Source organism: Pteropus alecto, unplaced genomic scaffold (genome assembly GCF_000325575.1).
Source record: "Pteropus alecto unplaced genomic scaffold, ASM32557v1 scaffold75, whole genome shotgun sequence".
Classification (NCBI taxonomy): domain Eukaryota; kingdom Metazoa; phylum Chordata; class Mammalia; order Chiroptera; family Pteropodidae; genus Pteropus; species Pteropus alecto.
In genome coordinates, this window is record NW_006440638.1 from 15,145,994 (window position 1) to 15,153,994 (window position 8,001).

The following is an 8,001-nucleotide window of genomic DNA, read 5'->3' on the forward strand; positions in this document are numbered from 1 at the left end:
ATTTTTAATTGAAACTTCAAGGTAGTGTGCTTTTCTAACTTGCAGCATGTTCTTTACTTTTCCACTCATCTTTCTGGAAAAGAACATCCTTTGGTGGGGGATAGAGGAATCTGTGATATTTGAAATTCCACAGAAATGTATAACTGATAAATTCTTAATAAATAATATGTAAGTCTACTATTGAGGAATATAAAATACCTAATTCACTAAAGAGATTAAATTCTTCTAATTTTAAGACCTACATTCCCTCTCCTCCTATCTCCTACCCAAATTTTTAAATTGTGTCAACTCTCAGTTTTGTGCCTCTGGTAGTTACAATTGAATATCATTAGCTACCCGTGGGACCCCTGTATCCTATATATGGTTGGAAACTAGTCTGACATATATAAAGAGAATTACCTTGATTGAGCTCATAGTCTGGACCATGCACTATGCCAGGTATAAACACCTGATGGTTAGCTCATTTAATTATTAATGTATAATGAACTCATATACATTTTCACACTGGTGGCAGACAATTTTCTTTAATTATAAAATCAATTCATAGGCAAAAATGAAAATATGTGGGGGGAAGGGTGCAGTCATACTCCTATTCCCCAAAAGTAATCACTATTCAGTACTTTTCCTCATAGTCATTTCTCTATGGTTAGGCTTTAAAGAAAAAAAAAAAACCTAATTGTAATGATTCTACATGTATAATTATAATATATGTACTCTACATATAATTATACATAATTGCAGTAATAATATACATACAATGATTTAAAATTATTTTTCAGTTAACACTAAAAATATTTTTTGATGTAATGTGGTGACATTCTTTTTAAACAGTTCATTTTAGTCTACGGCTGTATCATATACATTTTAATTTAGGCATTTTAAACAATTTACAAAAGTCAGGGAAAAAAACCTTACACTGTCATTTTAAGTTAAAAAGAAGAAATCCAAGTTAGGCCACGCAAAGAAATCAAAACCTTTTTTAAAATATTAATAGTCTTTTATTTAAAAATTATCCTATAGGCCATGCATGACTCAGAATTTTATTAAGCATATTAAAATGCATTCAAATTAATAAATGTGACTGAAATACAATCTCATGTTCCTCACTCCCAATAACTCTATTGAAACCTAAATTTCCTGAGTTCTATACGTACTTTTAAAAGACAGCTAAAAATATATAGCAATGAGATCAGGAAAGCAAGCACTGTTTCTCTCCTCAGACAAGGAGTTATGCCCCACTGGCAACATTCTTTGGCAGAAATCGTCATTTGGCTTAGTATATTAGTTTCCTAGGGCTGCTATAACAAAATACAACAGATTGGGTGGCTTAAACGACAGAAATTTATTGTCTCAGTTCTGGAGGCAAGAAGTCCAAGATCCAGGTATTGTCGGGGTTGATTTCTTCCGAGATATCTCGCCTTTGCTTGCTGATCGCTGCCTTCTTGCTGTGTCCTCTTCTGGTCTTTCCTCTGGGCATGTATGTGTGAGTCCAAATTTTCCTTCTTATGAGGACATCGGTCATATCGGATTAGGGGCTACACATAGGACTTCATTTTACTTGAATTACCTCTTTAAAGGCCCTATCTCAAACTACAGTCACATTCTAAGGTGATGCAGGTTAGGACTTCAACATGTGAATTTGAGGAGGACACAATTCAACCCATAACACTTAGCAAGATTAGCAATGACGAAAATCTCTTTTTTCTTTCCTGCTACGATGTCTGATTAACGAAGAATTTTACTTTTAAAAAAAGAAAAGAAAAAAGAAAGAGAAACAGATGTACCTCCTCTTTAACACTCCCCCATCCTACACCACTACCGAGAAAAAAATTTTTTGAACTTTTTTTTTTCATTTGAAGTCCCAAAACACATATCTGCATTGGGCATGTTTTCAAATCTTGGGCAAGATCTCAGAATAGCAAGAGGCACAACTTTTGCACTAAATTCCTTTAAGAAATAGCCACAGACTTGCTGCAATTTCAAAAGAAAAAGAAACAAAAAGAAAATGCTAAGAAAAATACTGCTGCTGACATACCCTTGAGGCTGTACTTTAAAAGGCAGTCAGCCTCCTGGTACTTGATGCAACAGAACCACTGTTCTTCGACAGTCTCCTAACTGCCTGTCCCAACTGGGTCTCAGACCAAAAATAAACACTATTTCTTCTCAGGACATGATCATAGAATTTCCTACCAAATCCAAATACCTAAAAATCTTCCCTGAAATGTATCTTAAATAAAATATAAAAAATGAAACACTTAACTTTGTAAAGATTTTGTTAAACATCAGCCACCTAAACGTAATTGTAAGAAAGAAGTAACTTTTAAGTAGAAACAGTCCAGGGAAGGCTCTTCTTTGAATAAATGGCCACTGGCTCTTTTGTTCTTTTATTTTTGCAGGAGACACGGTAAAGGATTTTGTATCCCTTTCCATATCTTTTTGTGAAATCTAATCCTGTTTTGCTAGAGGTTGCCTTCCCTGTTCAGTCTGCCATGCCGGTCGGGGCTAAAAGTTGCATTTTAACCCAGCACAGGGCTTTCTTGAGTTTATTAACACAGAACTGCTGAGGAAAGTCAGTCCCTCGGTGACTGCCCTGGCTCCCAGATGGAATATCCACTTTCTCTATGATATGTTATCATAAATATAATACCAAAAGATTATTATATTTTGGACTAGGTGACTGATTCTGAATTTCCTCACTCTACTGAAATGAAAACATAAGACCACTCAATACTGTAATGGGAATACATCTGGAAAGCCTACTTTTCTTTTCTTGTAGATGATGAGAGCAAGGGTTGAAATGGAAGACTCTTGAATCTTTTCATGTTTTTGTGACCTTGGGCAGGCAAATGAAGACCAGGTTCACCTGCATTAATCAGGGAGGACCTCCTCTTTGGTTAGGAGCCTGCCGACTATAAATTAATCCACGTAACAGAGAAGAGGACACAGTACTTCTTAAATCTGCTAATCTGTGGAAATGGAAAAAGAGGAACCCCACTGACCAGACCAAATGTGGTCATTTCAAGCTGAGTAACCTTCTCCTCTATGGCCAAAGGCATACCGCAACCCCACGGTGTCCACTTTATGAGATAATACGGTCACAAGTGGAAACACTTGAGAGTGGTTATACTCAGGAAAATGTCTAGAAAAACCACTCATGAACTACTGATAGCCAGTACACTTAGCGCAACAGCAATTTAAGTCATTTATAATGTAACTATTAAAGGTCTGTGTCCCCTTCTATATAGTAATTTTTATAAGGTCAGAGATTGATTGATTGATTAAATGAATGAAGAATCAAATGAAAGAATGAATAAAAGCACCATAGAAAAAGAAGAGGATTTGGATTTAGAAGTCTTACAAATGAATCTTAAGAAGTTTAATTCTGCAATCAGAATGGATGATGTTTTTCAAATGTCTGTGTTCCCTTTACCATGCTAAGTATTTCAATTTTCACATTTCTCCTCTGAAATAAATAGCTAATATTTTCTTAAAAAGTTGTCTGAGTTCCTAACTCTTGGGTAACCAACTGTCCCAGTTTGTCTGCGACTAACAAGTTTCGCAGGATATGGGACTTATGGAGCTAAAAACAGGAAAGTTCTGGGAAAACTGGGATGACTTGGTCATGCTGCAAGGAACTAGTTGATTTTCATTCATTTTTATCTCATCTAATCCTTACCAAAGCACTATTAGATAAGTAAATACTTTTATTATCCTATTTTACAGAAGAGGCTATAGGGGCTCAAGTATGTTAAGCAACAAAAATCTAGGACTTATTCAGGAGCCCAAGGCCTAGTTGTCATGAAGCTACACTGCCTCATATCAGAAACATGGGAAACATAGTTACCCCGCCTCATGGGTCTCACCTGGTTATTGAGATGATGAAAATTAATTCACGCATAGCATTTTCCTCTTTGCAAAGCCCTTTCTCATTTAACCTACAATAAAAGGAGGCCATTAAAAGTATGTTACAGTTAACCCAGTCTGACCTTTCATTAGGAACTTTGTGGCCCATTACTCTGGGCTCTGGTCAACCATTTTCTCACTTCTGTTTTTAGAGTAGACAGACAGAAAACAGGAGAGGAAGGGAGAAATAAATTAATTTTTGTGCCCAAGTTATTTCCTCAAAATGCACTTTTTAAGCATTATTATAACAAAACATTTCTTTTTCCAAAGTCTGTGCTAAGATTGAAAGAACTTTAACTGAAAAATAAGTGAATGCTTTAAAGTGGTGAAGCTGTAAATTACTTATCAGGTCTAAGGATTCATGGCTGGTTGCATCCTTTTTACTTATCTCTGAGAGTTTCCTGGTCCTTCACCTGGCATTGCCCATACTGATTTATACTTTTTTATTTTAGCAAAATCTCAAAGTTATAGGCAACAGGAAATTTAATAAGCTCAGTGAGACAAACACATTCAACAAACATAATGAAACTTTTCCCAGTAGTAGGTCAAGCAAGCTTATATAGCTTAACTGAAAATAAATGCCTTATAAAGGAAGCATACACCTACATACAAACCTCGTGAATAAAATGCAGGAAACTAATTGATTTTCAATTACACTTGATGATGTATTGTATTTGTAATATGTGATATTTTTTGGTGCCTCTTTGGCTCCCCAGTGCCTTTGAAACTGGGCATAAACACCTTATCTTGACAGTCAGGGCTTTCTACAACACATTTCCAGCTTAATTTTTCTCTCTTCCTCAATCTTCTTGTCAAATAGGACTTTTCTATACTATCTCGTCTCCATGCCTTTATTCAAGCCATAGCTTCCACCTGGAACTCTCACCCCAGTCTCATCTCCACCTGTGAAACTTGTAATGCATATCTGTTGCTCTTCACTACCCAGCATCCATTTCTCTTCTTTTGCAATTTAAAACACCCTTTTTTTATTTTGAGAAACCATTCCTGCCTGAGCCCAGTCCTGTCCAATCTCAGTTCGATGGGGTGGAGCCTGTCTTTGACTCCGGAAGCGGCATATGATCCAGAACTAGCAAAACAGAACCCCATTTTTATGTTTTGCCAAATTTATCAGGAGTGAGATACTCTCTTTTTGCTGAAGCGGGTAACAAGGGGAGCCTAGAAAAGCTGGTGTTCATCCTTACCTCCACGAGGAAGAAGCCTGTCTGAAAACAAAGCCAGTGCAAGGTAAAACAGCCAAGATATAGAGAGACAGCTCTTATGGCATCATTTAGATATCTTGGATCCAACTGTGCCTAAGCAGATTCCCTTGGATTTGTTCACTTAGCTAAACTAACACGCTTTTCTATTTTTGCTTAAACTAGTTTGAGTTAGGCTTCTGTCACTAAAAAACAAAACCCCAAATATTTTGATTATATAAAACCCTACCCGTAATTATGGGTTCCTTTCTAAGGTTACCAAATTCCTAAAGCTTTCCTGTCCTCAAAAGCCTTACTACTATCAAAATAATTTTTAAAAATTTAAGATCACCCCCAAAATAGCTTTCACACCTATTTTTGTTCAAAAGTCAGAAAAAATTGAATCAGGAAAGGCAGTAAAGACATAAACGTGGATAAGAAAGGCATAAATATGTTTGTTTCTACATCATTAGCAATGTTGATTACTGTGATTTATAATGTGTATAAAAATCTTATCAAATAGCAAGGTGGAAATTTGAAAATTAGGTGCCTATCAAGGACTATTTATTCTTCAGAGAAAGAACAGTGAGAAAACATGGGCTTTCCGAACAGATACCTGCATTTGATCTGGACTTCCCTGTTATATGATTCAGGGATGAAGTCCTTAATACTTGTGATCCTCCATTTCTTACTATCTAAAATGACACAAATAACTATCACCAAAGGATTATTGTTGAGGATGGAGTGAGAAGAGAGATCTTGTGTATTAGTTAGTATACAAGTCTAGCTGCTATCACAGAGATCCACATCAGTGTTCAAACAAGAAAATTTTTTATTTCTCTCCCATGTAATAAACAAGGCACAAGGAGTCTGGGCTGGTATTGTGGCTCCACAGCATCGTGGACCCAAGTTCCTTTTATATTGTGACTCCGCCTTCCCGAATGTGTTGTTTTCATCTTTATTTGTCCAAAATAGCTAGGCATTTAATCAAATGAAATAATACCAAAGTAGAAGCTGTTCATTCCAGTGTTAGTGGAAGAACACAATTATAAATTGTCTCAACAGTCTACAGTAGTAGACCATAAGCCAATTCTTCCATTTCTGAGACCAGCTTTGAAATCCTCAGGTTTTGGTCCTAGATACCATGACATTGCCCCAGTGCCTGAGCCAGTACTGACCAAATTAGAGAGAGGCTGGGTTCCTGGGAAACGGGTCTCAGTCAGATATTAGTGTGCAGGAGGTATCAATACTTGTGAGAAAGTGAAGTAAGCAGGAGTAGGCAGAGGAAAAAGTGAACTGTGATGCAGTCATAACAAGGTTTTAGCCAATACCATAAGGAGCTCTAGAGCTGGAATGACCCTTCAGAGTTGTCCTGCATCACCTATCATTAGACGTAAGCTGCCCTTGGAAAGGAGACATGACTTTGGGTGAATAGGCTATCTTCAGGCAAAGACAAGTCCCGGGGAGGAATTCACTGAGAGCTTGCAGCAGCCAACATTGCTAGCATCTGGGAGGAGGAGGACCTCTGTCCTGAAGAGGGGTTCTGGGCTGTGTAGTTCAGCATTCCCTTCAGGAGCCAACACTGATCCATGCTCAGCTAGCAGGATACGGTTGTATAGAAGTTTAAAATGGGAGACAAAGAAACCAGAAATGGAGAGGCAAGTTTACTGCAGTGTTTAAGGCAAAGTCCATAAACTCATGTGATCCTCAGGGCCACCTGATTCCTACCCTCCTTAATGCCTGGTTGTTGAATGGTTCATTGGATTTAATTTGTTTCTGTTACCAAGAGAACCTTAAATAATTTGCCAATAATCCATGAATTATTATGAATACGACAGAATAGCAAGCATCAGAATGCTAACAATGTCATTCTGATAATAATGTCAAACACAAAAATACATCAAGGTATAATTTCAAGTGAAATTGGCAAAACAGAAAATAATATTTCTTGTAAACACTAATAAGTAAAAGTAATATATGCATCCAAGGACATTATCAAAAAGTGAAAGACAGCCTACAGAATGGGGGAAAATATTCATAGGTCACATATCTGATGAGTCTAGTGTCTAGAATATACTAAGAACTTATACAACTCAACAACAAAATGATAACCTAATTTAAACAACTGGAAAAGGACCTCAATAGACATTTCTCCAATGAAGATATACAAATGGCCAACAAACACAGGAAGAGATGCTCAACATCATTAGTCAGGAGGGAAATGCATATTGAAACCACAATGGTTCCACTTCACATCCATTAGGATTGCTATTTTTATTTTTTAAATTAATTCATTTTTTGTGGTGACATTGGTTAAAGAAATCCAATAAGTTTCAGCTGTACACTTTAACAGTAAGGCATATATATGTTTACACTGTGTGTTCACCTAGGATTGCTATTTTAAAAAAACTAAAAATAACAAGAGTTGACAGGATATGGAGAAATCGGAACCCCTGGATATTTCTGGTGGACATTTAAAATGGTTCAGCCATTGTGGAAAACAATTTGACAGTTCCTTAAAACGTTAAACTTAGAATCGAAATATGATCCACTCCTAGGTATACACACAAAAGAACTGAAATCAGAGACTTAAACAGATGTACATGACTGTTCATAGTACCACTATTCACTATAGCTAAAAGGTGGAAACAGCCCATATATCCATCACAGATGAATGGGTAAACAAATTGTGGTGTATCCATAAAATAAATATTGTTTGGCCATAAAAAGGAATGAAATACTGATACATGTTATAATGTAGATGAACCTCAAAAGCACTATGATACGTGAAAAAAAGCCAGACACAAAAGGCCACATAGTGTATGATTTCATTTCCATGAAATGTCCACAATAGGTAAAGTCCACTGAGACAGAATGCACACTGGTGGTTGCCAGGGACTGA

The 8,001-nt window shown here is 36.6% G+C and overlaps 1 long non-coding RNA gene across 1 annotated transcript in view; it reads right to left on the bottom strand.

The window, feature by feature from the left end:
• Positions 1-1,323: 1,323 nt before the first annotated feature.
• The window catches only part of LOC112484324, a 30,569-nt gene continuing 23,891 nt past the window's right edge, over positions 1,324-8,001 (bottom strand). Inside the window, exons 3-4 of the long non-coding RNA XR_003048000.1 lie at positions 3,864-3,935; positions 1,324-1,535 (exon numbers count right to left, since the gene is read on the bottom strand). This is a non-coding gene — a long non-coding RNA (uncharacterized LOC112484324). The remainder of the gene's footprint in view (positions 1,536-3,863; positions 3,936-8,001) is intronic.